At 38.2% G+C, this 17,991-nt stretch overlaps 1 protein-coding gene across 1 annotated transcript in view; it reads right to left on the reverse strand.

Moving 5' to 3' along the window:
- LOC106868847 (transmembrane channel-like protein 5) overlaps nucleotides 1–17,991 on the reverse strand; it is a 95,083-nt gene that overhangs the window by 54,619 nt on the left and 22,473 nt on the right. The window lies entirely within an intron of this gene.

Consider the following 17,991-nt stretch of genomic DNA (forward strand, 5'->3'; position numbering starts at 1 on the left):
CGATTCATTTTGCCTTTCATCCTTAATTAACCCAAGGTTATAATAGAATTGATTTGCACAAGGAAAACAGATGTTACAAAGCAAACTTCTTAACCATACAGTCATGTTTGTACCCTGTTTTCTTTTTCTTTTTATTTTATATGCATGCCTCTTTTATAAAATGATAAAAAAAAAAATAAAAGGTAAAAACCAGCTGTATAAATTTCATCCTATTTATGAAAATAAAACTTAAAAACCAACAATACAAACATGAAATAAAGTAGAAACACTAAAAAATCACATTAAGAAGTTGGTTTTAATTTATAGTAGGATAGCCAGATTTAAGTTTTATGTCAATTGAGGAACTTACGAGATTTCTATGCAACAACTAACTGTTTCCTTATATAATATGGGTGTTATTTACATAACCTTCTTCTTCCGCTAGAACTGGCAAACATTGACATTTCACTCCTAATAGCAAAAGAAGTGAAGCTGCAAGTTATAATATACTTGTCAAAAAGGTTGTTATTTCCAAATTAAGGATTTCAAAAGACTAATTGCCAGCATATTTTGTGTCAGACTATTTTACCAAACAGTTTATTAAATGGTAAAAACTTTAGTTAATAGGAGGCCTTCTTATTTAAAGAGCATGTTAAAATGATAGACTAAATGTCTTTTTCAAAATTGAAGCTGTTACTACTTGCCTAAATTATACTTTACAATAAATCATATAGAAACAAGAAGCTAGAATTATACTATTCATTTTTTTAAACTTTTTTTTTATCATGATTTGTATTTTCTGTGTGTGCATGTGTGAATGAGAGAGGGGGGGAGAGAGAGAGAGAGAGAGAGAGAGAGTGTGTACGTGCGTATGTGTGTGTGTGTGCCAGTAAATATCAACTGAAATAAATAATATAACTAAATAAAAGTACATTTATGGAACAGACATGATCCCTGACCTGTCTAAAAGGCAGTAAGAACAGACTTGGATTGCGATGACCCAAGCAAACCAAGCCAGCATGGAGACAATGATGAAGACAATATATTATTATCATCAAGTCAGTGAGCTGGCAGAATTGTTGGTACACCAGGCAAAATGCTTATTGGTATTTTGTCTGTCTCTACATTCTGAGTTCAAATTCCATTGAGGATGATTTTGTTTTCATCGAAATAAGTACCTGGCATAGTGCCAAAATTTGAAAGGATTATTAAGGTGGCAAGCTTTCAGAATCATTAGCATGCTGTCCAACCTTATATTCTGAGTTCAAATTCCACCAAGGTCGACTTTGCCTTTCATCTTTTCAAAATTAATAAAATAAGTACCAGTTGAGCGCTGGGAATGAGGCAATTGATTAACTCCCTCCCTGACAATTTCAGGCCTTGCACCTATAGTGGAAAGGATTATTATCATTACTATTGATTTAACTCAGGTTTGTTCTTATTCCTTGTAGAATTTATGTTGGGTAGCCTTAGTTACCGACAAGCTTTCAAAAGTCTTTCAAATGCTTAAAACCCCCCTGATAATCTTTCCTATCCCTTAGAAGCAAACTTTCTGTAGAAGCTCTACAAGAAATTATTGTTATTTACTAAGGCAGCAAGATGGCAAAATTGTTAGCACACCAGGTAAAATGCATAATGGCATTTCATACGTCTTTATGTTCTGAGTTCAAATTCTACCGACATCGACTTTGCCTTTCATCCTTTCAGGATCAATAAAATAATTACCAGTTGAACATTGGGATCGATGTAATCAACTCATCCCTTCCCCAAAACTGCTACCCTTGTAGAAAAATTTGAAACCATTATTATTATTATTATTATTATTATTATGATAAGGCAGCATGCTGGCAAATCATTAGTATGCCAGGCAAATTGCTTAGCAGCATTTTGTCTGTCTTCATGTTCTCAGTTCAAATTTTGCTAGGGGCAACTTTGCTTTTTATCCTTTCTGGGTCAATAAATTAAGCACCGGTTAAGTACTGGAGCCAAAGTAATTGACTTAGGCAATACCCTCAACATTGATGGTCAAAATTTGAAATAATAATGATGATAATCATCATTATTATTATTATTATTATTATTATTTCACAAATAGCTTTCACTGCAGGACATTTCCTTCATCTTCTCTAGACAGGAAACCACAACAACAACTTTGGCATCTTCTGACTATATCTCCTCCACCTCTAACAACACTAACCAACACTGATGCTACTAAGGGGTGTTCAAATTCTTCTGGCCAGTACTGTAACATGCTTTTCCCTTCTGTTATTAATACAGTCATCACAGCAAACCAGTATCAAATGCAAGCACTCAAACCATGCAACATTTGCTCTCACTTCTTATCTTTCTCTCACTTTCTCTACCATGATGATGATGATGATGATGCAGTCACTGCTTCATTCTATAACTCACAAATCACTGCTCAGTTGACCATCCTAAGCTTAATGTCCTCCGGGTAGGACAGAGTGGCACTCCGTTGCTTACGACGTCAAGGGTTCCAGTTGATCCGATCAACGGAACAGCCTGCTCGTGAAATTAACGTGCAAGTGGCTGAGCACTCCACAGACACGTGTACCCTTAACGTAGTTCTCGGGGATATTCAGCGTGACACAGTGTGACGAGGCTGACCCTTTGAATTACAGGCATAACAGAAACAGGAAGTAAGAGCAAAAGTTGTGGTGGAAGAGTACAGCAGGATTCGCCACCATCCCCTGCCAGAGCCTCGTGGAGCTTTTTAGGTGTTTTTGCTCAATAAACACTCACAACACCCGGTCTGGGAATCAAAACCGCGATCCTATGACCGCGATCCTATGACCACGAGTCCGCTGCCCTAACCACTGGGCCATTGCGCCTCCACAGGACATAGTGGATTTAGCCACAGACCCACAATAAACTATACCCAATGGAAGGCATTGTACTTACTTTTAAGTCCTGTACTTTTTCTATTGATCTGTTTTGCTGAACTGCTAATGTACAGGAACACAAACAAGCCAACATCAGTTGTCAAACGGTGGTGGGGACAAACACACCACACACAAGATGAGCTTCCATATTAATTCTTTCATAAGGTATTGACTGGCCCAGGACTATTAATAGAAGACACTTTCCTAAGGTGCTGCATAATGGGACTGAACCAAAGGTTACATGATTCCAAAATGAACTTCTGAAACACACGGCCTGCCTTTGTTATTCTGGCATGAAATCCATTTGCTCCATACAAATCCCAGGTCATTCAATGCACAGCACCAAACACCATTCCAAGTTTGTTTCTGTCACCTCACCTGCTTCCCCTACATTTCCTACAGATGCATACATGCACACACACACTCTCCCTCTCTCTCTCTCTCTCTCACACGCACACACACACACAACCACCATCACAGACATTCATTTAAAACTGGTGATTCACACTACTACTACTTTGAGCAACTTTAGTGCATGTGTCTTTTCAACCAAATTCTAATAGGTGTACATATATATGCAATGTATATGTATGATGAGTGTTCGTGTGTGTGTGTATAGGTATATGTAAAGTGAATATATATATATTTATATAAAAGTATATATACATAATGTGCATGCATGCCCCAGACACAGTAAAGTGGAAATATTCAGTTATGTCTATTTGTAAGTCTCAGTGCAAATCCTGTTGGTGTCAGTTTAGCCTTTCTTTCTTTCAGAGACATTAAGACATTGAAATAATTGTACTAGGAAAATACTGAAATCTGAGTCATTTAACCCTTTAGTGTTCAGATTACTTCGCCAAATGTAATACATACTCATTCACATTGATTTGAATTATCCATGTATAACCTTTGTTGTTTTGATATATCAACGGTGTGATTGCTTATGTTTTGAAAGTCATTGTTAGATATAGGAGAGAGGCCAGATTTGGCCAGTTTGAACATAAAACAGGTATAAAATTTGGGGCTAGATTTGGCCAGTTTAAATGTTAAGACGTGTACCTTTGTCAATATTAGGAATCACCACATTCTAAGATATGGTGAATGTCTGTTGGCACCTGGAATGTCATCAGGTGCTCACTGCCCTCTACCAGTTGAGAAATATGGTCAGTGGAAGTTCTATAATATCAATATACAGAAATATAGTGATGGGTAAGAACAATGACATTCTTAGGGAAACTCTAGGCGCTGACAAGGACGAACTCACTGTTTCAGAGGATATTTGGACCTGGTACTACTTCCAGAAATTCCTAGCATGGCAGTACTAAAATTTCTGGCCTTGTGCCCATAGTAGAAAGAAATAATAATTATTATTATTGTGGCCGTTGCCAGTACCGCCTGACTGGCTCCCGTAGGATTTTCGAGTGAGATCGTTGCCAGTGCCCCTGGACTGGCTTGTGCGGGTGGCACATAAAAGACACCATTTCGAGCGTGGCCGTTTTCGTGTGGGTGACACGTAAAAGCACCCACTACACTCTCTGAATGGTTGGCGTTAGGAAGGGCATCCAGCTGTAGAAACTCTGCCAAATTAGATTGGAGCCTGGTGTTGCCATCCGGTTTCACCAGTCCTCAGTCAAATCGTCCAACCCATGCTAGCATGGAAAGCGGACGTTAAACGATGATGATGATTATCATCATCATCGACTTTGCCTTTCATCTTTTCTGGGTCGGTAAATTAAGTACCAGTGTAATCAACTAATCCCCTCCCAAAAAATTTCAGGCCTTGTGCCTCTATTAGAAAGGATTATCGACATCATCTTTAAAACAGTGAGCTGGCAGAATCATTAGCAAGTTGAATAAAATGCTATGCGGCTTTCCTTCTGACCCTTTATGTTCTAAGTTCAAATTCTGCTGAGGTCAATCTTGCCTTTCATCATTTTGGGGTTGATTAAATAAATACCAGTTGAGCACTGAAGACAGTGTAATCAGCTTATTCTTTCCCATAAAAATTGCCAAAATTTGAAACCATTATTATTGTTATTACTTATTTCTTTATTACCCACAAGGGGCCAAACATAGAGGGAACAAACAAGGACAGACAAAGGGATTAAGTTGATTACATTGACCTCAGTGTGCAACTGGTACTTAATTTATCGACCCCAAAAGGATGAAAGACAAAGTCGACCTCGGTGGAATTTGAACTCAGAGCGTAATGGCAGACAAAATACCGCTAAGCATTTCACCTGGCATGCTAACGTATCTGCCAGCTCGCTGCCTTTATTGTTATTATACTTCAATGCTAATGCCTGCAGAATAGAACTTCAAAATGTCTACTTGAAAAAACCTGCATGAGGGATAAAATATGGGAACAAACTTAAAGATTTGACAGCAGTCTTAGCCCATAAAAATTAAACAAACCACATTTTGTTTAAGTATATATTAATCAACCCATTTGAATGGATCATCAGGTACAGTTTGGAACAGTTGGAATGTTATGATGGTAGAAATTAAATAAACAAACTTAATGGACATATTTTTTTAAGGAAGTCTTGCAAGAGAGACATTTTAATGATAGCATTATAATAAAGGAAACCTTGTTATTATGTTTCTTAGCTTTTTTTTATACTCCTCTCTCAATACCATATCAATAAGTTTCTTTACGGCCAGTCCCGTCCCCGCCACTCTCACTCCTAATATGCTATTAACTTGTACATAGACCACTACACTATGCTGTACTTCCTGTATTTACTAAAATGTCAAGCTATGTGTAAAAGCACAAAGGTTTCTGTGAAGTTATTCATATTTATTTATCAACTCATAACTTCTTATCTTTTCATCATAGTGAACTAAAATATTGAAAATCAAAATATTCATATATTTATTCATTATTGTTAGTACATCCATTCTGTTACTTGTTTCAGTCATTAGACTGCAGCCATGCTGGAGCACCACCTTAAAGATTTTTAGGGATCTTTTTTAAAACGGGGGCCACATTTTTCATTAATGTTTTACGTAGTGCTTTTGGTACCGAAAGACTTTCAAACTTCGTATACTTATCTATTTTGTGTTATAGAACAGAAAAATATTTTTGTATTCGAATTTATTTCATGTAAAAAATTGTCTTATTTCGATAATTTCAACCAATCACTGACGTCCATTCAGCCGATATACATTAAGTGCCGACTACATAAACAAACGATTCTTCGTTTTATTTGCTTTTTTCATTTTAAATTTGCTTTAACCCTAACCCTAACCCTAACTCTAACCCTAGGGTTAGGGTTAGGGTTAGGGTTAGGGTTAGGGTTAGGGTTAATTGTTTCAGAATCGTTTGTTTATGTAGTCGGCACTTAATGTATATCGGCTGAATGGACGTCAGTGATTGGTTGAAATTACAGAAATACGACAACTTTAACATGGAATAATTTATGGATTTCTTTTTTTTTTAAGAAGACTAAGAGAAAAAGATGTTTTATATGACACATTCTACCAGTGATCCAAGTTTCAAAGTGTTTCGTTAATGAAAAATGTGGCCCCCGTTTTAAAAAAGATCCATTTTTAGTCGAAGAAATCAACCCCAGTACTTATTCTATCCTTCCTTTTGTTGAACTGCTAAGTTATGGGGACGTAAACACACCAACACCAGTTGTCAAGTGGAGATGGGGGACAAACACAGATGCAAAGACACACACACACACATACATTGGGTCATCCCATAAATAATGCGTCTTTTTATACTTCTTTTATTTTTCAAAACTAAGGTAAACAAAGTTCTTTTTTAATTTAAAATATACTCTCCTTCATTTTCTACAACACTCTATCATCGATCTGGTAGACTTGCAAGGCCCTTCTTCCAAAATTCACTTGTCCATGACGAAAAATACTCCCCCAGTATTGTTCTGACCACGTCTACAGGGTTTTTTTTTTTTCTGTCTTAATAATTTTGAAGACTGCAGAATAAATGATAATCAGATGGGGCAATGTCTGGCGAATATGGTGGGTGGGGTATCATTTCCCATTCAAACTGCTTCAGCCTTTACAATGCCATCCTCGCTGTATCTGGCCAAGCATTATCCTGATGGAAGAACACCTTTCATCTTGAAACCCAAGAGGGTCATTTTCCTTCTAGTGCTGACTTAAGCCACTCAAGCTGCTCACAGTAGATCTCCTTTGTCATCGTTTGGTTTTGGTTTAAAAGTTCAAAATAGACTAAACCTTTCATATCCCACCAAACAGATGACAACACCTTACGCGGGTAAGATCTTCTTTAGCCTGGGGTGCCTATGTTTCTCCTTTCCCTACCCACTGTCTTCAGCGCTTGACATTTTTATGGAGAACCCATTTCTCATCATAAGTTACTATCTGGTCCAAAAAATGGTTCATTTGTGAGACGTGACAACAAAGAAGAGTGCACACATTCTCTCTCTGTGCACAATGAGACTCAGAAAGTTTATTAGGAACCCACTGACCCAATTTGCTGATGGTATGCAGGTGTTGATGAATGGTTGAATTACCAAATCCAAGCTTCTCTGCTAGTTTCTCAACAATTACAATATGATTTTGTTTCACCAAGGTTTGCAGGATGTCCTTGTTGAGCTCTAAAGATCTTCCAGGATAAGGTTCGTCGTCTTGGTTGTAGTTTTCAGCTTAGAATTTCTGGAACCACTGGCTTATGCTTATTGTCTGATCCCCATATACTGCATTAATATTCCTCACACTTTCCGTTGCATTGTTGTCTTAATTGAATTCATTAAGCAAAATATGTTGAATATGGTTCTTTGTCACTTCCATTATAGCTTTGAAAAAATAACTGTTAAAATCAAACTGCACTCTTCAAAACTTGCACTATAAGTAGAACATAAAATTACTACCTGCTTTTATAGAAAGTTAATGCAGGTAGTTTATCCCATCCTCTTCCAACTTTTAGTTCATGCAATTGAAAAAAGAAAACACTTCACTTGCCCAAGGTGCTATGCAGTGGGACTGAACCAGGAACTATGTGGTTGGGAAGCAGGCTTCTTACCACACAGCCATGCCAGTCTATTTTCATTATAAATTCAAATCTTACTGATGAAGACCATGTGTTTCTCATCATTCTGGGCTTAATCAAATAAAGTATCAGTCAGGTACTGGTGAAAGGTGAGTGTGATAAGAAATAACAATATAACTACAGGGAGTGGGGTAGGTCAGTAAGATAAAGTATCGGTACCGGTACCGTGTTAACAAAAGGAGAAATATTGGTAGATATCAGACAAAATGCTTCATGATGTAAGTTATATTTTCAATATAAATCCTGCTAGGGTCAACTTTGCTGTTCATCTTTCTAAGGTTAATAAAATAAAGTAAAAGTCATGTAAAAATGTCAATAGATTTGATTAAGACTCTATTTCAAAATCGTTAGTTTTGTGCCTCAATTAGAAACAAATGGCAGTAATTGACAGAATCGTTAAGGTGTCAAAAATGCTTTGTAGTATTTGTTCTGGCATTTTATGCTCTGAGTTCAAATCCTGCTGAGACCAACTTTACCTTTCACCCCACTTGGGCTTTAAATGAAGTACTAGTAAAGTACTGGGATTGATATAATCGACTAACACCCTTACACTAGAATTTTAGGAGTTGTGACTACATTAAGAATAATATTAAATGGGAGTATAATTTCTAACTCAGACACAAGGTCTACACATTTTTAGGGCTGAAATAAGTTGATTACAGAACCAGTAGGGCACTGGGGTCAATGTGATCAACTTAACTACTCTTGGGTAAGAGTATAAAAACTGTACCCCTCTGCCAAGCCATGTTGAGCCAGTGTGACAGGGTAGGCTCATCAAACGAGTATGATCTCAAGCCAGTCTCTGGTGGAGGGGGACATGCTGAAGCCTTAGTCCTGCAGTGGACTGAACATGGGCAATCCAATACAATCCCTAATGATGTCAGTACTTGACTGGTTTTTTATTTTATTAACCCTGGAAGGATGAAAGGCAAAGTTGATCTGAGCAAGATTTGAACATATAACAACAATGATGGTGGTGGAGGTAACCAATAAAAACAGCCCAATTACTTGACCACCTGACTGTCCATCTGTCCATCCATCCATCAATCCATCCAATGTGCTATAGCAGCCATGAAGGGCTGTTGATATCTTGGAATTGCAACCAGGGTTGTGGAGTAGAAACAAAAAACTTTGACTCTGACTCCTCTATTATTGGCACCTCCGACTCTGACTCCTCTTTATGCAATTAAGTGATTGTGGTCAACACATTTAATAAAGCATATGCATACGCTTGTACTTTGAGTAGGCCTATATGTTATAACTGGTTTATATTAAAGAATAAAGATATTGTGAGTCAGAGTCGGTATAGTTTTACCGACTCCAAATCCAGTTACCCCTTAATTGTTTCCAACTCTGACTCCACATCCCCGATTGCAGCATTGGGGCAAATAGTATGTAAGGTACCACTCTGCAGAAGATACAACTCATTTTCAGCTGAGTGGACTGGAGTGATATGAAATGAGAATGAAATACCTTGCCCAAGGAGACAATGCACCACCAAGACCAAGGATCAAACCCCAGACCTTACAATCATGAGTTTAACAGCTTAATCCTTAAGCCACGTGCCTTCAAATCTTGATTAGTACTTATTCCGTCAACTCCATAAGGCTGAAAGACAAAGTCAACCTCAGCAGAACTCAAACTCATAATGTATATAGGACTACATTATCTCATGTGACCTTCCCTTATTTAACCCTTTAGCATTTAACCCGACCACTTCCAGCCCAAATATTTTACATGTTTTATGTTCAAACTGGCCAGATCTGGCCTCTCACACCTAACCTACAATGTCATTCTAAAAATAAACAATTACATCATCGAAATCTTGAAGCTACAAGATAATACATGATTAATTTAAAACAATGGGAATAAATAAGCATCACATTTGACAGATTAATGTGGATGCTAAAGGGTTGAGACAGAGCTATTTTCAGCAACTTGAACGTTTCACATTGAGACTTCTTTGACTGATGGTAGAGATGTTGTTGTTGCTGTTGGGGTTGCTTTACAAATATTTCAGCATAATATATTAAATGTCATAATATTTATTTATGAAAATGTTATTTTTGAATATCTTACATAACTATTTTCTTAAGGCTTCATGTCTATTTGCAAAAACATTATTGGTAATTCATATGTTATAAATATATATATCATTATTATTATTTTATGTTTGACTTTTACTTTGCATTTGTACAAGTTGGATCCAAGTCTCACCCAGAGACCTCAAGAGACAACAAGTTAGAAGTTCATGTAGGTGTTATGCCTAGGGTACCATATATTTGGATTTATACAGTGTTGTTCTAGAGAATGTTTAAGAAACCATAAGAAAATTGTGTTTATTATTATTATTATTATTATTATTATTATTATTCCTTTATCATCATTGTACTATTATTATTACATCCATGGCTCAATAAGTAACTAGTTTAGGTTATTGGGGATTGTGTATGTGTGTGTATGTGTGTGAGAGAGAGAGTTCTCTATGTGTCCCAATGCTAACTCTGTATGGGCCAGCAAGCTAACTCAGACTTGGGATAGGCAAAACCAGTAGAGCATAAGATAAAATAAATCCTTTCTTTATATTTTTTTTTATCATGCTTCTATGAGATCAAGGCCGACTCCATCCCCACACCTCACAAACCAAACAACAACAACAACATCACTAATAGGAACAATAGCAATGACATCAGCAGAGACAACATTAACAGAAACAACATTACTCATTTCTAAAACAAGCCTCCGACTCCACCACACTGCAGTATGTAATATACCAACCCACCTGCAGTGTAAGAGGGGAGATATTTAGGAAAGCATGTGTGAGTGTATGTGTGTCAAAGGTGTATATGACATATGGGCTGCAAAATTCTGTGCAGGGTGGGGGGATTTTATTTATAAACTGTACCTAGAAATTGTAGACCTGGTACAAGTTAAGATATCACACTCACTAACTCCTCTGCAAGACAACTCAACAATCAGGTTTTCATCTCCCCCTCACTCCCTCTCCTCCAGTTAGATTCCCCTAATGAGTGAAGACAGCATGACTGTCACAACATCATATGCCATTTCCTCTGACTTTTCTTTAAATCAATAGAGTTAATTACTCATTTGGTGAAGATTTCAAGCAACTGGTTACTTATTTCATTTGTGTGTGTGATGTACAGGATATATAGATACACAGCTGGTCAGTGTGAATAGTTGCAAAGGGTTAGAGACAGTTAAGCTAGAGAGATGGGGGAAGGAGGGGGATAAACAGGCAAACAATGAGAAAGAAAAAGGAAGAGTAAGAGACAGACAAGGATAAGAAAGGTTGACATATAAGGAGAGAGAGAGTGGATAAACAGACAATAAGAGGGATAGACAAGCAGACAATGATGGTTAGATACATAAAGAGAAAGAGAGGAAGAGAGAATGATAAGAAGAGAGACAAGCAGAGAATAAGTGAGATAGACAAACAAGGATAGAAAAAGAAAAATACAAGGACAGAGAGAGAAAGAGAGAGAGAAAAAAAGAAAGACGAGAGAAACAAAGTGAGATACAGAAACAGTTTAGCAGATTCATCTCTCAGTGTTACAGAGTTGTTTTGCCAAAAGCTTCAAAGTTTTCAACACTAAGTATCTATGGATAGTTCAGAGGGGTCAGGATTATGTCAGACAGATATCCTGGTGGGAAGGCAAGGGGCACTTTAATGTCATTGTAACCTATGACATTGGACACTTTTCAGAAGCAAGGCTACCTAGGTATCTGTCACCTAAACATCTGTGGTTGGTCAAGTTTAAGTCTGACACTAGTGGCTATGGCATCTATTGGAGACAGTGGCAACAATTCCAAAGTTTTTTTTTTTCAGCAGAGATACATGTAAACAGGACCATTTTCAACAAAGTCTGTGTATGTGTGCGTGTGTGTGTTTGTCTGTCTGTCTATGTCTTCAAGTATATTCCTCTGTATGTGTCTGACTGTCTAACTCTATCTCTTTCTTTCTCTCTCTCACGCACACACACACACGCATTCCCCTCCCACACATGAAGAAATATTTGGAAGTTGATACAAGTTGTAGTCAAATCCGGAAGTTGATACTCTAGAAGGGAGGACTGTAACTTGTCCAGAAATCAATGTTTGAAAGCAGCAAAATGATACATATATAAATCATCATCACCATCATGTTTCAACGTCTGCTTTCCATGCTGGACTGTTTGATTGAGGACTGGCAAGCCAGGAGGCTGCACCGGGCTCCAATCTGATCTGGCAAGGTTTCTACAGCTGGATGCCCTTCCTAATGCCAACCACTCCAAGAGTGTAGTGGATGCTTTTTATGTGCCACCGGCACGGGGGCCAATCAGATGGCACTGGCAACGACCATGCTTGAATGGTGCTTTTTATGTGCCACCAGCACAGGACCAGTCAGGGGGCAATATAGAATTTTCTACCTTGTCCTATTTTCCTTGTACATATCAACTCGTGTGTTACTCTTCAGCCTTCTACATATATATATATATATGTGTGTGTGTGTGTGTGTGTGTTTTCTTGTAATTTTCACAGTCCTTGTTGCGATGTGGTGGCTTGTGTCCCTTAAAGACCCAGAAACAAGCTCCTAGTAAAGCCTCTCATGCTGAATGGGTCAAAGGTCAGTGACCGGACTAATATGGGCCACATTTTCCCAAATGTAAAAATGGGCCAACATCCCTACCTAGAAGAAGGCAAGATTACTGAAGCATCAGTGATGGTTCAAAACCAACAAGACCAGAGAGAGGATGGCATTTGGTGCTGCACAATCTGAAAGGAAACCATGAAGCTGACTGTCCTTCTGACCACCAGAAAAACAGCCCAGAGTCAAAAACATGGAGAAAAGTTGCCAATGGTGCAGGCATAGCTCTGTGATAAGAAGCTTGCTTCCCAACAACATGGTTCCAGATTCAGTCCCACAGCATGGCATCTGTGGCGTCTTTTACTATAGCTTCAGGTTGATCAAAGCCTTGTGAGTGGATTTGCTAGATGGAAACTGAAGGAAACCCATCATGTGTGTATGTATGTATATGTGTGTGTGTGTGTGTGTGTCTTTGTGTCTGTGTTTGTCCCCTCATCTCCACTTGATAACCAGTGTTGGTGTGTTTGGGTCCCCGTAACCTAGCAGTTCAGCAAAAGACCCCGATAGAATAAGTACTAGGTTTAAAAAATCAGTTGTGGGGTCGATTTGTTCGACTAAAGCCCTTCAAGGCAGTGCTCCAGCATGGCCACAGTCAAATGACTGAAACAAGTAAAAGAATAAATGAAGAAACGTCCAATGCTCCACTGGAAGGCAAAGGGCTTAAGTAAGCAATTAACATCTTAGCTGTAATGACAATTGGAGGGGAGCAACCAATTCTACAATGTCCTTCTGGACTGGCCATTCAACCTGCTAGAAGCAGTAGCTTATTTCCCTTAAATCACATGCTACTGTCTTTAATAAGGACATTTTACATTGCATAAAATGATAGGTCATGACTGGAATTACTTCTGATTACAGGTTGCCTGGATTGGAGCTGACCTGGGGGTAAACAATAAACTGCTGCAACTACTGTTGCTGCTACTACCCCTAATTCTTCATCTTCCAAAATCATTCTACTCTAAATTTCAAGATTATTCTGACCTAGTTTTCTAGATATAGGAACAATGCAACTAGACTGTAGTTGACTAGTTTAGGCGTATGGGGAGAGTGAGGGAGATGACCCACAAAAGGTAACATTTGAAATAACAATTTGATGCTTAGTTACACATTTTTCAGATGTGTATGTGTGTACATACGAGTATGCATGTATGTGAGAATAAAAATGTGTGAAGCTTTTATCACTGCCCAGTACTATTTTTGCTACACCCTCTCAATCACTTTCCACCTGTCAGCCAGCAAAGAAGCCTCTGCTGGCTTAAAAAGAAAAAGGACACACTGAATAATGTAGTCCTAATAAGAAGGGCACATAAGATAATTTAGTTGTACAGATAAAACATAGTGGCTCCAGTTGGCTCCAGTGTTTTTGATCAAGGTCTTCTAAACAATAGCAACAAAGCTAGATATAAAAACAATACAGATAAGATTAGAGAAAATACTGCAGCTATACTCACCTCATCAGCCTAACCTCACCACCAAAACCACATACACCACCTTGCTAATTAAAGTTACATCATTTTCTATTCTACACAAGCAAACATCCCACCCCCACTAACTCTCCATCTACCAACTATGGAAATCACCAGTTTAAAATTAAAAAAACGAAAACTTATTCAAGAGAGAAGGGAATGAGATTATGTGATGTTCAATCAGTTCTCAAATTTACTGACTGTAAAAAGGGGACAAAATGGTGATCACTAGTGGAGAGTACAAAATTGTGGGGACTGGAATTGTCCCAAAGTTAAAGTGGGCAGGGTCACATGCTGGGTCAATTAATCATAATTGTTTGTTAATTAAGTTTTACTTAGTCCTTTACTAAACTGAAAGCTGTACTTGTTTGCATATCTGAATTAATATGCAAATTAGTTTTATGTTTAACTAACCGTCACCATCATCATCATCATTACAATATGCACACAACAACAAACAAAACAAAATCACTTTTCAACAAAACTGATGTACAGTGCGATGCAAAATTCATTTTCCATTCTAGATTTGTCTGCACCTAACCTCTTCCCCACCTCATCCGACGCTACTGGAATTATCTTAAAGAAAGATTCTATGTAAACAAGCTGCAAATACTCCAGAAACTGAAGAATAACATTCTAAAAGCAATTAGAATACTGGAACCAGATACATTATTATGAGATGTGTTGGAACACTGCCTAAAAAGGATTCAACTATATGAAACTGAAAATGGAAGGCATTTGAGTAATGGTTATATTTCGCAATAAATTCAAACTAACTTCAAGTCTAAAATAAATATATCTAACTAGAAAATGTCTTTACTTTATAATTAGAAAATTTAGTTTTAAAATGGAAAGTAGCTTTTGCACTTCCCTGTAGAAACTACCTTCTCATCATCATCATCATCATCATCATCATCATCATCATCATCATTGTTTAACATCCACTTTCCTTGATGGCATGAGTTAGATGGTTTGACTGAGGCCTGATAAGCCAGGAGGCTGCACCAGGCTCCAATCTGATCTGACAAGGTTTCTACAGCTGGATGCCCTTCCTAACACCTACCACTCCAAGTGTAGTGGGTGCTCTTTATGCGCCACCAGCACGGGGGCCAGTCAGGCAGCACTGGCATTGACCACACTTGAATGGTGCTTTTTACATGCCACAAAAAAAAAAAAAAATGGAAGCATATTCCATCCTCACTTACACTGCTCTTAACAGCCAATCTGATATCAACTAGAGACAACATTAACCCTCTAATAAGAGCAGTCAAATAGTTGAGAACCCACAATGCAAGCGGCTGATCTATCAGCTGCCAAATGTCCTTGTGTATAAACAAGTCACCTAACTACCAGGCCAGTCAAAGCCTATGTTTCATATGGCCTATGGTTCATAAAGTGGAGGCGCAATGGCCCAGTAGTTAGGGCAGCGGACTCGCAATCCTATGACCGCGGTTTCGATTCCCAGACCGGGCGTTGTGAGTGTTTTTTGAGCGAAAATACCTAAAGCTCCACGAGGCTCCGGCAGGGGATGGTGGCGAACCCTGCTGTACTCTTTCACCACAACTTTCTCTCGCTCTTACTTCCTGTTTCTGTTGTGCCTGTAATTCAAAGGGTCAGCCTTGTCACACTGTGCCACGCTGAATATCCCCGAGAACTACGTTAAGGGTACACGTGTCTGTGGAGTGCTCAGCCACTTGCACGTTAATTTCACGAGCAGGCTGTTCTGTTGATCGGATCAACTGGAACCCTCGACGCCGTAAGCGATGGAGTGCCAACAACAACAACAATGGTTCATACACCAGTATGTCTGTATGAACTGTTTTGATTTTTGTAGTTCCAAATCACCAAAAATGGTCCACTTATTGAGTTGTAGCCCAAATTTTAGATTCTAGTAAGTGAACAGGGGGATAATTATAGTAATGATAGTGATTTTGAAAGCAAAAATGGGCTAGAACAGGATGATATGAGTGTATAGAGCAGTGTAGTCCATATTATTGAGTTAGATAATGATAAATGAGGAGTCTCAATAAATGAAATGAACCCACCATCTTGGTGATGGTGCTACCCAAAAGAATACAGACAGACCTCCCCCAATCAACCAGATGGATTAGGGCTACAAATATGTGTTTTCATGGGAAAAAAGACTTACTGACACAAAAGAATTCTTTTTAAAAAAAATCAGTAAGATTTGGTCCAGAAACTCAGTGTAGATATCATGCAATACCCACGAAATTGGCAAGGAGGGGGTTAATCACAACACAACTGAAATCATAGCAACACAGCATGAAGTAACTAAAAGAAATAAACAAAATAAACAAAAAAAAATGTAAAAAAAAAAACACTAGCAAACATTGGTATCCAATAGAAACCACAGAGCAAGAGCAAGTAGCAAAATTGTATACAAACTAATTAACAGTATCAATAAATCTAACAATGGTCATACTAATTCATGCTTTACAATAATGACTGCAAGTAACATACTCGCACGCAATAGCAATCAAATTCCCTTGTCAAACAATTTTTAAAACCATCTATCAAAAACTACACAAACACAAAAGTTAAACAATGCATCTTTCACCTAGATCATGACTTTGACCCCATCCTTCTGTTAGACAACAGAAAATCTGTATAAAGACATTGTAAAGCCCCAAAATCTCAAGGCCCGGCAATATTACAAATGCACATCTACAACGCCAAGGGCCAGAAGAAATTAGTGAACTCACCAATATCTTCAAGTTCTCATTTCAAAAAGTAATTGAGAAATCTGAAACTGCAGAAGCTTAAGGGCTCGACAAAAGCACAACCATACCAAAAACACGTAAAACCTGAAGAAATCACTGCACTGTCCAATATCTCTCAGCTGTTGTGAGTTAGCAGCAGTGAAAAAATTTCCTTCTTATACACCATGTCTTTAGATATACAAAAGTTTAAAAAATGTAATTTAAGATGATGACGGCCTTAGGGCCAAAAAGACAACGATGGTGGGAAACACTTAGAAGAAAGGATATGGAAATAGCAAGACAGAGAAATTTTTTACAATCCAACAGCTGGGCAGCTGGTGTGAAAAAGAGAGAGAAGGAAAGAAAGCTGACCCCAGGTCATGTGTCAGCAACAGGTTGAGGAGAGAGAGAGAGAGAGAGAGAGAGAGAGAGAGAGAGAGAGAGAGAGAGAGAGAGAGAGAGAGAGAGAGAGAGAGAGAGAAAATGAGGGAAGAAATGAAGGAGGATAGAGGAAGGAGAAAGGCTACAAATACAAGTGACAAGGCAAGAGAGAAAAAAGGGGGAAATGGACACGCTAGAAATAGAAGTAAAAGGGCGACAGACAAAAGGAGAAAGAGTGTATATTCTGTGTGACTCTAATCTTGCTTTCACTCTTTCTCCTTTTCTCTCTTGCCCTCTTCCATTTCTAGCCTGTCCACTCCCCCCCCCCTTTTTTTCCCCTCTCTTTTGCAGATTCCTAGATGTGTTGTTTTTACATACTAAATTTGCTTGGTAAGGTGGGGTTAATGGGCAATGTAATCTGAAAGCTTTGTTGATGTAATTGGTTGTTAGAACGGTGCAGGTAGGGTGTTTTTTGCTGTTGAAACCATTACGTATTTTTGTGTAATATTTGTAAACAGTGTGGGAGGTGAATGCAATGATTATTACTGAATGTAGCCCTCTTTCCATTTCGTTTACTGCTGAGTAGAAATCTCTCTTCATTTCATGTTGTTCCAGTCCACTCATCTGTAGAAATGAATTTAGCCTGGAGAGGGATGGGCTCCGCCAGGCTTTCTGCCCTGGATATGCAGCATGGCTGTAGCGCCCTAACAACCCCACAAGGGATTAACGAACTTGTCAAATTGTCATTGGGTAGAGAGAAAGAGAGAGTGTTTGTGTCTGTTAAATTCTGGTATCTGTTCTTTTCGAGAATTCTAATTTTGAATCATTTCAGAATCTATTGTTTTTTTTT

The sequence above is a fragment of the Octopus bimaculoides genome, chromosome 7 (assembly GCF_001194135.2).
Source record: "Octopus bimaculoides isolate UCB-OBI-ISO-001 chromosome 7, ASM119413v2, whole genome shotgun sequence".
NCBI lineage: Eukaryota > Metazoa > Mollusca > Cephalopoda > Octopoda > Octopodidae > Octopus > Octopus bimaculoides.